Source organism: Pantherophis guttatus, chromosome 7, assembly GCF_059756535.1.
Source record: "Pantherophis guttatus breed Tessera chromosome 7, ASM5975653v1, whole genome shotgun sequence".
NCBI lineage: Eukaryota > Metazoa > Chordata > Lepidosauria > Squamata > Colubridae > Pantherophis > Pantherophis guttatus.
In genome coordinates, this window is record NC_142069.1 from 64,815,514 (window position 1) to 64,834,255 (window position 18,742).

The 18,742-nt window shown below is 38.8% G+C and overlaps 1 pseudogene; it reads right to left on the minus strand.

The window, feature by feature from the left end:
- Positions 1-1,066: 1,066 nt before the first annotated feature.
- LOC148112905 (uncharacterized) lies at positions 1,067-18,203 on the minus strand (annotated as a pseudogene).
- Between the last annotated feature and the right edge of the window lie 539 nt (positions 18,204-18,742).

The following is an 18,742-nucleotide window of genomic DNA, read 5'->3' on the forward strand; positions in this document are numbered from 1 at the left end:
GGTAGTCTTTTGGAATCTGCTCTGCTTCATGGGCGCTGTAGGATATGGGCCCCAGTTGCTTTGTGGTGCCCTTCGGGAGGGGGCCTTGCATCGGTGCTATCTTCTTTTGTTCAGGCAGGAGACGTTGGGGCTCGAGTGTGGGGGGTGTTTGTTCTGGTTGGAACGGCAGAGGTTGGGGTCCTTTGGCTATCCTCAATCTGAAGGTCCCCTCTTGCCACCAGATAATTGGACCCCACTTGTCTAGCCAGGAAAGTCCCAGTATGACTGGATCGGCCATCTTGGGGGCTATTATGAACCGTATCATCTCCCAGTGATCCCCTAGTTCTAGCTTCACTGGCTTGGTCAGGTGTGTGGTGTAGGCTCCCCCTACTAGGGTCCCATCAACTTGCTCAAATTGAATTGGGTGGTTGAGTTTCTTAGCTCGGATCCCCAATTTTAGGACTGTGGGTAGATTAATCAGGCACCTGGTGCAGCCCGAATCTATCAGGGCCTGGACAGTCTCTTGGGTACCTGTTTTTGGGGCTGTTAGGCATATGGGGAAAAGGAAAGGGTGGATGGGTCCACTCACCATTGGGTCGTCTTCACCCTCGTCCTCACTGTCATACGAGTCGGGGGATTGGTCTCCATCATCCGGGACTCCCCTTGTCTCGGTCAGGTGGGCGAAGACCTCTGTGCCTGGGGGGAGACTTCATGGCGCATCGGTGGCTCGCTTGGGGCCCCGTTCCCGTCATGCCTTTGGCTTAGGGTTTGGCCTCGGGCCCGGGGTTCCACACGCTGCTGCTAGATGGCCTATTCCTCCACATCTGTAGCACCTCATTGGGCTCCATGGAATGAAAGGTTTTTGGGTAGGCCGTAGTGTCATGGTTCCCCGTCTGGTATGTGGCCTCGGGTCCGATTGGTATCTTTCCCTGGCCTCTGGTTGCTTTAGCATGTCGTTGGCGCTCAGTCTCCTTTCCACTTGCATCGCCACATGGAACCATTCGGAGAGTCGGTTTGGGATGTCCCGATAAGCGGTCACTTGAGCAATCCACTTATCTAGGCTTGTTCTGAAAAAATACACTAGCAGTCACTCTGGTAGGGGAGGCAAGGTGCCCACGACTCTTCGGAACTCACGAATGTGCTCCCTGATGGGCTTTCCTCTCTGCATTAGGCTTCTGAGTTCGTCTTCCACATATGGGTCCTCCCCTGCTTCCTCGAAACTCGCCCGCAGTAGTTGCAAGAAATCATCCTTGTCTTGCAGTTGGGGAGCTCTATTCTTGTAGAGGGCTGATGACCAAGTCTTTGCTTCTCCCTTCAGCCCTTCTGTAATGGCATTGACTAGGGCTCTGGGGAATGGGTAAAGGTGTCCATAGCATTCGATATAGATCTCAGCTGCGTCGAGGAACTGCGCTACCTGGTCTGGATCCCCATCGAATTTCCCTCTGAACCGGGGTGGCTCCACCTTCGGTGGCCCCTCCTCCCATAGTGGGGCTCTGTGTGCCCTACTATGGGAGTCTAGGGTGTCGTTGGGTTTCTTCCTCATCTCTCATTCGGGGGCGGGGGGTGATGCCTTGTGTGGGCTGGTATGCTTGCTGGGCAGAGGAGGAACCCATGGATGCACACTGGGACTTTCTCTCCTTCTGGTGTGGGAGGGGGGGAGCTGGGTCCCCGTCTATGGTGTCTTAGTTCAACAGGGTCAGCTGGCCTCCTCCTATCTTTGGGCCTGCAGGATGGGCCCTCTTCCAGGCTGACAGCACGTTCAAAATCTTGCTTTAACTCCTCCATGGGGCTTTCAAGTGGCAGCTTTGAAGTTTTCTGCTGTCTGGCCTTCTGCCAATCCCATAACCATTCTGTCCTTCCCAATTCACTCAGGGGCTTCCCCTTACCTTTAGCGTCTGGAAAGGGGAATTCAGCTTCTGCAGATTTTGGCAAAGTCCACCAAGGTTCATCATTTTTTTCCCTCTTGGGCTGGAGCACGATCGTCTGTCCTTCGTAATTCTGTGGCAGTGGGGGGGGGAGGGGGGATTGCAGCTTTGCTGGGGGAGGGGGTGGCCCCGTCGCATCAAAGCTGGCTGGAGTAGAGAGGGTGGGCTGGTTTACAGCAACTTGAAGCAGACTTTCAGTAGAGAGCTGGCTTTCTGCCATGGCTTCGGAACCTTGCCGCCACTCCGTCCAAACATCTGGTAGGGAACTGGAGGGCTGGAGGTTTGCCAGTTTGGCTTGGAAAGTTGTGAGTCTTGTCCGTCTGTCAGACTTCGATGCTATCTCATAATAAATGAATTTCCAAACTGCCAATCTTTAAGGAAATCTTCTCTTTAATTGAGCACAGCAACCGGATCATGACTCGATGCGGACAAGACTGACCTTTTGCCCCCCAATCCCTCCCTTTCCGATCCCCAATTATCTGCTTCTCATTGGCTATCTTCCAAGTCACTCCACTGACTTCTTGTCTCATCATTTTCCAGGAATGTCTCCCCCCTCCTCATTTCCACGACGACCGGGCTTCAAAGGGATTTAGCAGGCAAAAGTTCAGGGCTTATCTCTCTCCTCTCTATGCCAGCGGTGAGACGCTGACATCAGGTTGTTTTAGGACCAATGATATCTGCAAACATTACCTCTAAAGGTTTATTAGTTGTAAACCTATTAACTCTGTTTGCAGGAATTACCTTACTTTTTTCTTGGTTACAAGCATTGCAGTTTAAATAATTTTTACAAGGTTTTAGTTTTATCCCATCAGATAATTCAACAGTTTTCTTTAACATTTTAAAGTGTACATGTCCCAAACATCTATGAAGCAAGTGAATGCATTCATCATGTGGCTTGGTGTTATTGTAAACTAAGTTAGCATTAGCCATGATTAATGGATCATCATTCAGAACAAACAAGTCATTCTCTAATTTTGCAGTAACACTTGTACCATCTTTTTCTATCAGACATTTATCTCCCCTAAATGTTACTACAAACCCAGCTTTTAACAATGCTTTCACAGATAGCAGGTTAAATTTTAGTTTAGGTACATACAACATAGTTAAATGCACATTTATACATGAACAATATGCAGTACCTTCTCCAGGTACTTTCATTTGCCATCCATTTGCTAATGATACATGTTGTTTACTCTTGGTCATTTTAACAAACCTCTCCTTACTATTAGTTATAGATTGTGATGCTCCACTGTCAACTACCCACAAATCATGCTTTACTGTTGTAGTTGAGCTGGATATAGCTAAACTAACATCCTTTTTAGCTCTCTGTTGACTACCAGTATTCAGTTTCTTGCCCTTTTTACAGAATCTAGCTATATGACTCTTAGCCCCACAAGAAAAACATTTTCTAACAGTATAGGCAATTGAAGACAGTTTTTCTTCCTGTGGTTGTCTCTTTCTCAGTTGGTCTTTATCTTGCCTTCTTCTGGACTCTTCTAACAATCTTCTGGTTATGCCAGTCAATGTCAATTCATCTCTGGTCAGGACTTCCAGTGAAAATACATAATCATCATAACTTTCATCCAAAGAGGAAAGAATGATATAGACCTGATGAAGCTCTGAAAAAAACAGCTCCTTTTCATGTAGCTCTTGTAAAGTTCCTTTCATAAACTCCAAATGAGCTAACATATCTCCACCTTTCAGAAGACGAGCTCTAAACAATTTACATGTAAGGTGTATGTGTGCACTCACACTATCACGAACATAAATCCTCTTCAGAGTGTCCCAACACTTGGCAGCAGACCCCTCACCACGAAAATGGACTGGCTGCTGGTCACTCAGTGTCAGTCCGATTATACAAAGAGCCCTTTCATTATCCCAGTTAAATTTGGCTATTTTCTTTGCATCTTCATCGTCTGCCAGATTCCAAGCAGTTACATCCAGTGGATCATGAACTACAGCCCATAGTCCTTCTTTACGCAGAAGTAGGCTGCACTTCATAGACCAGGAAATGTAGTTTGTTCCATCCAACCGGGTTATCAGAGATATGTTGGTTGACTGTTCTTGGGCCATCTTCACTTAAACAATAAACCACAAAAACGGCTATCTGAATATGGTACTGTGTATTCACACTAACTCTCAATATCCTGGGCCCATAACCAATGTTGAGGAATTCGCAGATCAACCCTTGAGTAGCAACGGTGTGCACGTGAAAAGCGATTGAGAGTAGTTAGGAAATAACACAGCCAACACACAGATACACTGCGTTGTATTTACTTTCAGGAAATAGTAATAAGGCACAGTCCAATAAACAGTCCAGGTCATACACATATAAAGCAGTAGATGGTTAAACAATAGTCCAGGGATAATCCAATAACAAAGTCTTCTTACCAGTCATCGTCATACACATTAACAGTTCTTCTATATTTGCAAACAGTAGCAAAACACAGCAAACAGAAAAGAGTCAGTAAAAGGAGCAAAGAGAAGCAAAGAGAAATAAACCAGGTTTCTAGCTCCCTTTTAAGGACATTGGCTACAGAGCTAACCAATCAGGACACAGTATGATGCAATACAGCAGTCTTAAAGCTATATTGATGGTTTATATATTGCCAACCCAACAAGTTAGGTAAAATCATTTCCTAACAATATTGGTAATTTAGTCCAATTTTCCAAATCTTTTTGTATTTGTAATAGGAGTATATCATAGTTATCCCTCTTTATGGTGGTACACCTTTCTGATAGCCAAATTCCTAAATATTTAATTTTCTTTGTTCTCAAGATTCCCAGCATCTCCTCTAGTTCTTCACTCTGTCTGTTGCTTAAATTCATAGTCAATATTTTAGTTTTGTCTTTATTCATTTTAAATCCTGCTACCATGCCAAATTGGTTTATGTCTTGTAGTAATGTAGGTCCAGATTCTAAAGGTTCCTCAATATAAATGCCAAATCATCTGCAAATGCTTGGACCTTATATTCTTGTGACTTATTTTTTAATCCCTTTATTTTCGAATTATCTCTAATTTGAGACATTAGTATCTCCACAGACAGAATGAATAACAGAGGAGACAGCGGGCAACCCTGTCTTACTCCTTTAGTTATCCCAAAGTTTTCTGTTTGTTCCCCATTCATTATTATTTTTGCCCTCTGTATGGCTCTAATCATTTCTATGAATTTTTCTCTGAAATTCATTCTTATTAATTGATTAATCATAAAGTCCCAGTTTAAGTTGTCAAAAGCTTTTTGTGCATCCAAAAATATCACAGCTACCTGTTTTTCAGGGTGAGCTTCATAATATTCTAAAGCATTGATGATAATTCTTACATTATTTTTTATATATATGTTGGGTAGGAATCCATTTTGGTCCAAATGTATAATTTTGTTCAATATGTTTTTAATTCTATCTGCAATTATTGCCATAAATATTTTATAGTCAGCATTTAGCAATGAGATCGGCCAGTAATTCTGGATCTTCTGTTGTTCACTATTGTTTTTGGGGATGAGAGTTATTAAAGATTCCCTCCAGGATTCTGGTATCTTGGCCTTTTCCAGTATTTCATAAATAACAATTTTTCTAACAACTCTAGAAATGTTTTGTAAAATTCAGCGGGGATTCCATCTGGGCCTGGAGTCTTATTATTTTTTTTGTTTTTGAATTGTTCTTTGTATCTCCAGTTTTGTTATTTCCTCATTTAATATTTCTTTTGTTAACTCTGATAACTGGGAAGATTCCTTTTTTGAAGTGATCTTTGAATATCTTTCTCTTCATTTTTTTCTAAACTATATGATGTTTGAAAGTAATTTACTGCTATGTTTTTCTTTTTTTCTTCCTGGAGGTGCACCATCCCATCCCATCCTCAACCTTTAATTGTTTTATTAATTTCTTTTCCCTTTTTTTTTTAATTTATAGGCCAACTATCTTCTGGGCTTGTCGGCATTTTCAAAGTAATTTTGTTTAGCTGTTCTAATTTTTTGTGCTACTACTTCTGTGGTTATTAGTTGTAATTTGTATTCAATTAGCTCTTTTTCTACTTTAATTTCTTGGTTTTGGGGTTCTTTTTGTAATTTAGATTCTACTTTTGCTAATTTTTCTTGGAGCTCTGTAAGTTGTTTCTTTTTTATTCTATTTTTTCTTATTGTTTTTTTTTTGAGAGAGAGACTATTCCACAACACCGTATGTATCTAAGATATTACTCCAGAGTATATCTATACCTCTTTCTATCTCTGATTTTTCTTCCTAAACTTAAATCAATATATAATACAAAATTATCAGTAGTCTCAGTTCACAGTTAATTTCAAGTCAATAATATCAAAGGGGGAGTAGATATATTTCCTATTGTTAGAATATTTAAATTATTAAACAATATCTTTAAAAAAAGGAAAGGAAAGAGTAGGAAACAAGAAAAATCAACAAATATTAAAGAATAAAGGTAAATCACATTAAGTAAAAGATTATATGACTATATTTAGTATTATTAAAGAAAGAAGCAGACATACTGAGAACTCCGGAACTTAAGATTTTAAAATTTTAAAAAAATTAAAATTTTATTTTGCTAAGCTTTCGTCAGCCATCTGCTGACATCGTCCGAGTATTAAACTACCATTACAGAGATCTCTGCCTTTATATGCCATTAATCAATTTGGCCCTTGCGCGTGTAATAGGCCCTTCCAGCCGTCTCCCACTTGTAATCAGCTGTGTTGTTTTTGCTATCATCATGCTGGATGATGGAGGCTTGATTCCTACTGTTTCCTCAGCTGATTACAAGTGGGATTGATTTATTTAATATCTCCAATCACTGAATCTTCCTCCAATGTACCAGTGTTCTTTCTTCCTCAGTCACAATCACAGTTCCCTTTTTTCCCCCTCCTATTCTCCCAGTTTAAAGATGGCAGCTTGCTCCGTTTTGCCCAGTCACTGTCACTTCCTTCATCTCTATTTGCAAAGGCAATCCTTTGCTTTCTTCTTTCTCTGACCTGTTCACACACCTTCAGCACTTTCTCGCAGCTACAATCTCAGTTCCAACTTCCTATGTGATTTCCTCAACAGTCCAATTCATAATCCAATCCCTCTCAACACCGCTCATAAAGTACTTTCATCTCTGTCAGTCTTTCTTCTACTCCCACCGCTAAGGCGCTGCTTTTTACTCTTTTTCCCCTCGTCTGCAACCTCCTCAGTTTTGCTGAGACAATTTGGGTATTTCATCACTTATAAAGCTCCTCTCACCGATGCTTCTTGTTGTTTCTCACTATTCTGCTTCCTCATTTTATATTCGGGCTGTCGTGTCTCCGGACCTGGCTCAGACAGCCAGTCTCTTCAACGCTGAATTCAGGGGGTTCCACTCTCCATGGTGGCCTTTCACTCCACCACCTCTGGGCTATCCGCTTTTGCTCGCTGTCCTCTTCAAGGTTCTGCATTGCTGTTATCGGTTTCCAGGCATGGAAAATCAGGCAAAAGAAGCAAAGATCTGATTCCCTGCACCGCACCAGCACGACGGTAACCCCGGAAGTCTCGACATTAACAGACTCTATCTACCAAGGCAAATAGGTTGGCATGGAATGTTGCAAGGGGTGATACAGAAATATAGGTTTATGTTATTTTATTCTATTTTACATATTCATGTATTCAATTATAGTATTTTATCCCATAATTATTGTATTTTACAATACAATAGTCTTATTTTAAATTGTTTTTATAGGATTTTATTGGTAATACATGTTTAAACCTTGTATTTTGATATGGCCTATAGGCTAATCAATAAAGCTAAGCTAAGCTAAGCTAATCAAGTGCATCAGATGGTTGAAGAAAAAAAAAAGGCTTTGGAACAATATCTGAAGGTCAATGAAAAAGATGCACTGAAGTTAGTATGCCAAGAAGGCTTGCTAACTACTGGAGAGACCAAACTGGCCTACAAGAAAGACCAAATGAAGAACAGAATGGAGGCATGGGAAAACAAAGCACTTCATGGCCAGTACATTAAAAGAAATAGCAGATAATAACAAGACCTGGCAATGGCTAAGAGCAGGAAAGTTAAAAAAGAGACCAAGGGATTAATTCTGGCTGCACAAGACCAAGCCTTAAGGACAGATGTATACAAAGTCAGAATTGGGAAGACAGCAACAGACAGTAAGTGCCACTGATTCAAAGAAGCTGAAGAAACAGTGGACCACCTGGTAAACTGCTGCAAGAAGATCACACAGACTGACTACAAGCAGCAGCATGACAAAATAGCAACAATGGTGCATTGGAAAATCTGCAAGAAATATGATTTGCCTGTAAACAAGAAATGGTGGGACCATAAAATAGAAAAAGTCATAGAAAATGAAGAAGTTAAATTGCTCTGGGACTTCAAAATTCAGACAGACAGGCACCTGCCACATAACACCCCGAACTTAATAGTTGTCAATAAGAAAGCAAATAAGTCTGGATAGTGGATTTGGAAGCACCTGGAGACAGCAGAATAGAAGAGAAAGAACTGGAGAAGATAACAAAATACAAAGACCTAAAAATAGAAATAGAACAACTATGGCAAAGGCAAGCAAGGGTAGTACTAGTAATAATAGGTGTCTTGATTGCAATCCCAAAACAACTGGAGCACCACTTGAACACCACAGGCATTGACAAATTTGCCAAGTCAGTTGTAGAAGGCGGCTTTACTTGGAACAGCTTCCATCTTGTGACGATATCTGGAACACCATCAAACATTCAGATTTGCCTGTCCCAGGTCCTTGGTAAGGACTCGATAGGTAGACAAAAATGCCAAACCCAGTCTGAACATCTGGCTGAATGTGTGATGATGATGATGATTGTTGTTAGTATTATATCCCAAAACATCTGGAGCACCAACAAAATTACCATCAATCAATTATAAAAGTGAAAGGTAGCTATACTTGGAACAATTGATGAGAAGTCATTGACTTATGACTATAACTGAGCATAGAATTACAGTTAAGTCGAGGCACATGGCCAGAAAATTACTTTTTTGCAGCAAATATTAAACAAATCCATTTCTTTGGGTGTCTTTCATGAGGACATGGCAAAAATGCCAGAAACTGGCACAAAACCTCATACAAATGTGAAACATTGCAACCAGTTGTGCACTCATGTGGCAGTGTGGGAGTTTATGATGATCATGAGTGCTTTATAGGCTGAAAGTCACCCATTCTATGGACATCATACTTTAGTCATAAAATGACAAGTTGTTAAGCAAGTACTACCAATATATCCTGCAACATGATGTTTAAGAACATCATAAGTATAGACTTCCGGTAAGACAGTTGGGGAATTAGCGGGCTTTGATGAGCCCTGCGAAAACGCCGGCTGATGAACCGCCGCTGATGGGTCTTCAGACCAGAACCATCCTGCAGGGATGGGGAAGAAAATGAGGCACCTCAGACAACCAAGAGGAACCGGCAAGTTCCTCGAAGGTCAGAGGGAACTCTCTGTGACTCGGTGGGGGGGGGGGGCGGCAGCCATGGCGGCTGCCATGAAGCTGGGACAACCAGTTCAAGTAATGAGCAGGAGAAAAGTGGAACAGAATGGAGTTTTTCGAAGCCGAGTGAGTGACAGCCAACCCAGGCTTATAATAACATCAAGAGAAACATCTTTTAATTACAAGCCCCCTAGCGATAAAATAGTGGCTATGGAGCATGGGGGCAAAGAAGATTTTGAAACGTAACTTTAAAGAGACAAAGACCCGATAGAAAATTTACTTTTGAGTAAAACTAATTGGAAACGTTAAACATTGAGACATGGGCAAAGGATTGGAAAGAGTTTAAATTTGAATTGGACTTAAAAAAAAAAATTGATACTTTTAAAACTGAAAAGAAAAAGAGAAGCCAAGTAAGACTGTTATGTAACAAAGAAAATGGATACTTGTTAAATAATTGGAAATTGTGGATTGCAGAGAGACACCTTCTGGAGTAAAAAGGAACATTGCAACTTGATTTTTTGTTTTGGGAAAATCGTGAACTTTACAGATAACAACTGTGAGAATTTGTGGAGAATGATTTCTTTGTCTGCAGGCGGCTTGACTTTGGGGGGGGAAGGGGAACCACAACGGAACTCTTATAATTGGGATAACATCAATTTAAAAAGAATAAAATGGCGCAGGATTTAGAAAAGAAACAAATTGATGTATTTGACTCGGAATGGAAATAAGAAAAATAAATAAATGATACATGGAGGACAAAATTTGAGGACATTGAAGCTGAAATGAAGTATACGCAAGCAAACAAGAAAATGAAGAAACAAGATACAATGGCTGGAAATAAAGAAGATAAAGATAACGTGATTAAATATGAATAAGTAATGTACAGGTGGATAGTAATAATAAAAAGGTTTTTAGAGACGATACTGTGAATAACAAAAGTTATAAAGATGATTACATTGGGATTAATAGTGAAAGAATTGGGGAATATGGGGTAAGATAGAAAAGTCCAGGATTTTGATTTACAAAATAACTATATTAAGATCAATAATGGTTAATAGAAATATGAGAAGAATATGGAACAGATACTTAAAATTGAAATATGGATGGAAGCTGTAATATATGAGAAATAGACTATGTTAAAAGAAAATATATCAATGGACATAATGAATCAATGTTTATTAAGATGATACATGGTATTATTTGAGAATAATTGATGACTATAAAAACTGGGATATTGTTTAAATACCTATAACAATTGCAATAATTTGAATATTTTCAATAACTTTAATATTTTAATATTTTCAATGTTTTTGATAATATATCTATCTAAGTAAAAAAAAAAGAAGATTGAAATAATATAGGACTATGAATCACAAATAAGAATTCCTTTTATATAAATGATATGGTTAAAGAGATAGAATTGTGGGAAATGATTGTATTGTAGTTTTATTTGAATTAAGAACTATGTTTCAATGTTAAATTGCTATATTTTTGGGATTAGAGATAGGATCTAAATTTGGTGAAGTAATAAGGAAATAAAGATTTAATGAGCATTATGTGAAGTAATAATAAATATGGGGAAGTTTTAGAAAGGGAAATAAGATTTTGAAATATAAACATGTGTGACCTGTATTGTTAATTGTGAGGATTTAGGCTAAGAATTGTGAAATGTATTAATTATTAATACATTTTTATTATTATTTTTTGAATTGAGTTATTAATTGAGTTATTAATTGAATTGAGATTTAAAGTGTGTTAATAGAAGGGTAATTGTTTTGATTAAATAAATAAGAGTAAACTTTTTATAAGATGGTAATAGGGGAGATGGGTGATTTAAGATCAAGTACTGTTAATAGTGAGGATTTAGGGTAAGAATTGTGAAATGTACTATGAGGTATTAATTGAATTAAGATTTAAGGGGGGTTAATAGAAGGGTAATTGTTTTGATTAAGTAAATTTGAGTAAATCTTTTTAAGATGGTATTAGTTGAGATAGGTGATTTAAGATTAAAAAATAAGTATTATGGCAAAATAGAATATATAAAATTTTGTTAAAGATGATAAAAAATTGTATAAATTGATGACCGGATCAGGGCTCTGTTCCAAAAAGATGTAATTTGTGTGTTGAGAAAAATAAAAAATAAAAAAACTTTTTGCTAAAAAAAAAAAAAAAGAACATCATAAGTATACTATCACCTCTTTCTCTTCCTAGCCACCCAAAATTTTAAACAAATAAGGTGCTTGAAACTTGTTTTGCTTTATTTTTGTGATGGTATGATTTTCTTATGGCTAATGTCCAGGTTAGTTTTAAAATATTGTTAGTCAAATAAGAATACATTTAGATATTAACTCTACTTTGTCAAATATTGAAGTTTGTAATAAACTTTACTAGGATATATGCCACGATATATGTTGAGTCTAACAATCAAATGCATTTTATTTTTGCCTTTGATAAAATGATTGCTCATTACTATTGCTTGCCTAGTTTTATACCTTTTATTAAGAGTTGAGCATCTCTGTTGACATGTAGCACATACACTAGACAAATCTCAGGCTATTGCATAATCTCTCAGTTATGTTAAAACACAATGACAGTACAGAATTAGAGACCAATATTAAAATGTCCTTAAACTATTATATCTATAGAAAATGTAAATAACCCGTATGTTTTTTCCCAGAGAATATTAAATATACATGTAACACTCTGTATCTAGATTAATAGTTTATGGATGATGATTGTTATGGAAACATAAACCCTATGATATATTTAAAGCAGTCTCTGATTCTTGCATAAACAAAATATACCCCATTGACTAGTTTATACAAGTAGGCCTCATTAATTTTTATACTGAATCTATTTAAGTTTCCTTGTGTAGATTTTAAAGGAAATAAATTATTTATAATCAATGAGAAATGGATGCTCAGACGTGAAGTTGCATATCCTAAAATGTCCTAGTATAATTGTTCCTATTCATTTGTGAATAGGAACATAATGCCTGAATTAAGTCTTTGGACATGCAACTGCTGGACTATAGTCAGGGCACCCTAAAAGGTATCTGACAATAGCATGTATAGATTCCAGAGGATTCAATTCTCCCTTCTGTTTCCTGGATCAAATTCTTCCAAATTCTGGAAGAATTTAAAGCAATTGTTAAGTTGCAATAAGAGATTATCCTATCATTGTTCTGTACATTCTTAGTTCTGCTCTCCTGAAACAAATTGATTTCTTACAATAAATAACGTTTGGTAAGGAAAATTGGGTCCTATTATATCTTCCTCTGAAAATCTTCCTCCTTTGGTATCTATCTGCTAGGTTCATTCCCTTTTGAGGGAGTACTAATATATTATGGGGTGCCTTGAATGGTGTTCCAACAATTCTATCCAGCTGCGAGATGTGGATTCAAATCTTGTCTTATTAAAAAAAAAACTATAGGTGTGTTATCCTGAATTCATGTAACCTTTTGAACAGATTCTATTAGAATGAGCCAATGTATCGGAGGTAAAAGAAAAAATATTCTAATGAATACACCCACCCACCCACCCACAACACATACACACAATCAGATACAGTATAATGAGATTAGCCCAGGGAGTTGCCAGGAGTCAACACTGACTTGAAATTGCAGGTGTGTACCCCCCCACCCAGTCCCAGAGAGAGAGACAGACAGGGAGATAGAGCAATCTGCATTACAATATATATTTTATTTATAAAATTTTTGTTCTGTTTTTATTACTTTATAAGTGACCTTATAAGTGATTCAAGGCAGTGAACATACCTTCCTCCTTCTATTTTCCCCACAGCAACAGTTCTATGAGGTGGGTTGGGCTAAGAGAAAGTAACTGGCCCAAAGTCACCCAGCTGGCTTGCCTGCCTAAGCCGGGTGGTTTCTAGCCTGATGCCTTAACCTCTACACTATACTAGCTATTTTATTATTTTATTAACAAGAAAATGTATTTCATTCTTCCTTTCCACAAAATATGTCTTAGAACTTAGAAACCCATGCTTCTTTTGTACAGAAATAAAACAATCATCTCAAAGACTAAAATAACATTTAGTTGAATCCTAAAATAGCCTCCCCCTTCCCTCCATGCCTAGTACAAATTCAAGAAGAAATTACCCAGCCACTAGGATTACTTTTCTAGAAACTACTGGTTTTCTTGTATGTTGAGTATGGAACACAGTGGCTCTACTATACTGATACCACATTTTTGTTTATACAGTTCAAATTAAAAAGAGGAAGAAAGAGAAAATTAAACAAAATTAACAAGCCAAAATATATTATTTGGTTTAGAAATGTCTCCTAATTTTCTGGCTCAAATAAGTTTGACAAATGGGGCAAGTTAATGTTGTTATTGACTATTTAAGGATCATTGTCTAGTTTATGTCTCACCATATTTGCAATATTCTTCTTTTGTGTTTCTAATGGATAGACTGTTCTGGAATAATCCCCCATGGATTATCCAGCCAATATTTACAAAATATGTCATTTTCGCAAATGTTTAGAATTGCTTGTCGTCTTTTGAAAGTTAGAAGCAGCAGCAATAGCTGTAAGGCAAAGCGCTGTGAGATCTGTCAGAGATTAAAATACCATAATTATGTCTTCGTGTGTTCTAATCTATTCATTATTTTCTGGGTATGAAGCCAGACAAGGAAAGTAAATTCTGCATGCAGTCTATGGCATTTACATCTCTGTCATGTATATCAATGCATACAGGCGATAACTCTGAAGCCTTGTCCTACTTGCAGACAAATAAGTTTCTGCTACCCTAAATCTGATGACACTCTGACAAATAAAATGAAGGCAAGATTATTGGAAACTTTATGGATAAGTAATATTTAATCCTTCATCAAATAACTATTTCTATTAGAATTTTTATTTACCGTAATAAGTTATTTTATGAATAAGGAGAATTTTGGTTTGTACAGTCTGTTTATATCCCTTTTCAGAAATTTGTAAAGTATCCAAGAAGGATTCTCTGGACTAAAGATTATAATTAAATATGAGAACAAATCAACATGTGTTGTTACACACTTAGTCATAATACGAGATCCACGTGCCACACAAAGCTCTTTGGTGCCAGATTTGTATGGCTCCAGTCATGAAAAGAATGAAGTGGAAGTAAACCAAATTGGTCATGAGTGACTAGTATGGATTGGCAGCACTACATCCTCCTTGCCAGTCTAAAGACCAAGTTTAAATATACATCTCCAAGGCATGTTTTTAGCACATAAATTTAGACTCTATTAGCTCTTTCTGTCCAAGATATATCGTGGTAAAAGTTTTCTTTTACTTTATTAAGTTTTACTATACCATTTAAAAAATAAAATAAAACGCTATATCTGCACTTACAATTGCTGCACTTACCCTGTATTCAGTCTGGCTTGACTTTAAACTGGCATAAGAAATCTTCTCTGGGTTGAGACACTTTGACAGTAACTGGCAAGTTATTCAGTCAGGATGCAGGCTATTATGTCCTTCCTTTTACAGGTTCTCTGCATTTATATCCTCCCACCTTTGTGTTATAAGAAAGCAATGGCCAGTAACTTTCCTTCTTCTGAGTGGGTCTTTAGTTATTATACCCACTCATCTCACACAACTGACAGCTGAACAACCCTCCTGCCCAAGTAACTTCTTTAGTGTCCTGGACTTATATTCATTTATGTGCAGGGCCGGATTTTCCTATAGGCTAACTAGGCTTCAGTCTAGGGCCTCAAGATCAAGAGGGGCCTACACAGTGGTGGGATTCTGGGGGTTCTAGGGGGTTCGGCCGAGCCCTTTGTTAAATTGCTGGCTCGCCCGCCCCTCGCCTCCCACCCGCGCGGCGCCAGCCTACCGTAGCCAGGGGTGGGCAATTGTGGCTCTTTTACAACCTGTGGCCTTCAACTCCCAGAATTCCTGAGACAGCCAAGCTGTCTCAGGAATTCTGGAAGTTGAAGGCCACAGGTTGTAAAAGAGCCACAATTGCCCACCCCTTCCCTAGCCTGAGTTCCGCTGCCTGGGATCCACGTGGGCTGCCACGTGGTTCCCCACTGGCTCCGGATGGAGAAAGCAGCTTCCAGCCTTCACTCACCCTCACTCTCTGCTCTGTTGGATCGCCGGCCGTTCGCTTACCCCGCCCACTCCCCATCTATTGCTGCCTCCGATGGCTAGAGGAAAAAAACCCTGCAAATTCTTGCCGCGGGGCTTCAAAGGGCCGCCCTAGAGCCAGTGGTGCAGCCGAACCGTTTGTTAAATTGCTGGCTTGCCCCGCCCCTCCGCACCACTATTGATTGCCAATAAATAGTGGTGGGCGAGGGGCGGGGGAGCCAGCAATTTAACAAAGGGTTCGGTGTTTTTTTTGTAATTTTATTGGCCCCCGGAGCTTCAGCAGAGGCTAATTAGCCCTTGCTTAGATCGGCTCCCGACCCCCAGCTGATTTGCTCTCAGCTGTTTTGCTCAGTGCTCTTTTGCTTGCTTGGAAAGAATGCAGATTTTTTTCCCCCTAGCTATACTGAAAAAAGAAAGAGAAAGTAAAGCAGGCTGTTGGCTTTGCATGTTGGAAAATTAGGCAGGCAGATTTCTTTTCTTTTTCCTAACCAAAAAAGGTAGGTGCAAACAACGGGAAATTTAGGGAAAAAGAGGAGATTTTAAAACACAAAAGAAAAAAAGCTCTATTTAACTAGGGAATTGTAATAATTGAGATACTATTAATTGTATATTTCTGAAAGCAGAAATGGTTAAGTTGTGGTTTGGAGGAATATATGGGGGAAATTATTTGGTTTATTATTATTGGTAAATATAATTAATGGATTTGTAAGAAATTGGATTGCATGGAAATAATTGGAATATTCATGTTCATATTGATTAATATACAAAAAAGGTAGTTATATAACTAATTGATTTATATTAAAATGTTGAATTTATATTAAACAACTAATATTACATAATTAACCAATGTGAGGATGGATATAAAAATAGATGACAATGGGAAGGGGTATAATATAGAATAGAAGGGAAAAATTGAATTTGATTAAGATTAGAGATGAGGATGAAGGGTAATATTGGTTTTTTACAAAAATAGATGAGGAATAAATATGGCAAAAAGGAAATATAGAAATTGTAAATTTAATTGAAATGACTAAACACTGTTTAAATTTGTGAACCGGCCAAATACTCTGTTCAAAGAAAATACATTGTATATTTGTATGTGTGTTTCTAATTATTGTTATTTATTCATATTTGTTCTCTTTTATTCTTTAAAGTTTAACAATTCATTCTTTATCTTAATATCTTTATATTTGTTTGGGGTTGGCTTTCTTCCCTTTCATCTTTTTTATTGTACAGCAATCTTTCTCCTCAAACCTACCACCTCTCTCTTTTCTTTCCTTCTTACTTTTTCTTCCACTCCCTCTTCTTCTCCTCCCTACTTCCTCTTCCTTTCTCCTTCTCCTCCTCTCTTCCTCCCTCTCTTACCCTCCCTCCTACTCTAATTTCCCTTCCCTTCCTTCATCCCTCTCTATTGCTGTATCCTTTTATGCATATGGACTACTCAGAGGGCTGAAAAAGTTATTTCTGACTGGTCCTCGCACTTTTGACCAGTCCTTGAACTTATGACTGTCTTCACATTTTACGTTTTTGCCCTATCTTGTCACCATGGTGAAGAGAAGCAGTTTTGAAATGAGTGACATGGTTGTTAAGAAAGCTGCTCGGGCATAAATGTGAGGATGGTCATAAGTGTGAGGACCGGTCAAAAGTGCGAGGCCCAGTCAGAAATGACTTTTTTCAGCCCTCTGGGTAGTCCTTTTGTGCATATGGACTACTCAGAGGGCTGAAAAAGTTATTTTTGACTGGTCCTCACACTTTTGACCAGTCCTCGAACTTACGACTGTCCTCACATTTTACGTTTTTGCCCTATCTTGTCACCATGGTGAAGAAAAGCAGTTGTGAAATGAGTGACATGGTTGTTAAGAAAGCTGCACGGGCATAAATGTGAGGATGGTCATAAGTGTGAGGACCGGTCAAAAGTGCGAGGCCCAGTCAGAAATGACTTTTTTCAGCCCTCTGAAAAAAGTCTATGCACATAGCCACGCCCACCCGGTCACATGACGAGCTACCCACACCTACACAGTCACGTGACCAGCTACCCACACCCACCATCACATGATTGCCAAGCCACACCCCCAACTAAGCCACGCCCACAGAACCTGTTGTCAAAAAAATTGAATCCCACCACTGGTATTTGTATGTAGGTCTTTGGTTATTCGGGTTTTCTCCCGTGTAAAATAGGAAGTACCTTGGCGACGTTTCGACGAAGTCTCATTCATCATCTTCAGGCTGGTGTCTTCGGCCTTGTGCTTCTAGGAGCAATGTGTGATCACGATTGTTTCTTCTTTTCAACTGCCAGTGACGGTATGAACTGATTGGGTGGGAGCATGGCTGTGTTCTGATTGGGTGGAGGTGTGTTCTGATTGGGAGGGGGCTTGGCTGTGCTCTGATTGGCTGGCGGTGTGTTCTGATAGGGTGGGGGCTTGGCTGTGCTCAGGTTGGTCTGAATTGCAGGGAGATTTGAACTCGTGACCTGCGTTGCTGTTGTTTGGCTCCGCATTCGTGGTCGTGTCACATCTTCATGGAGTGTGTCAGTTTGCTTCATGTATGGATTGGAGGGGTTTAAAGTGGTTAATGATGCAGCTGTGCTCTGACTTCTGGTTTGTGGTCGTGCCTCATCATCAGTGTGGGTTTGGGCTTGCTTTTTGCGTGGATGTGTGGAGGTGACGTCCTGTGTGATTTTCATGAGTGTGGGTCTGGTGTTATTCTTTGTGTTTGGGATTCGTTTGTCAATAAAGGCGGGTTTCCAAATGGCTGGTAGGCGGGAGGTATCATCTCTTTTATTCATGCTGTGGGGTCATTTTTCTATTTCGATGGCTTCTCTGATTATTCTGTTGTTAAAGTGTTCAGTTTTGGCAATAGTTCTGGTTTTTTTAAAATCAATTTCATGTCCTGTGGCTTTAAGGGGTTAGACTAGGGAAGAAGTTGGTTCCTCTTTTCTGACTCAGGTTTTGTGTTCTTCAATGCGTGCATTTATTCTTCTGTTGATTTGTCCGATGTATGATATATATATATAAACTTGTTTACTTCAGAAACTTCTATTATACACTGCTCAAAAAAATAAAGGGAACACAAGCAGAAGACATCCAAGATCTGAATGAAATAGCCTTATTAAATACTTTGTTCGTTACATACAGTAGTTTTGTGTTCCCTTTAGTTATTTGAGCAGTGTATAAACTACTGTATGTAATAAAGTATTTAATAAGGCTATTTCATTCATTCAGATCTCGGATGTCTTCTGCTTGTGTTCCCTTTATTTTTTTGAGCAGTATATTTTATTCCCATTAATTCCAAGAAAAACATAATCAGCACAACACTTTACACATA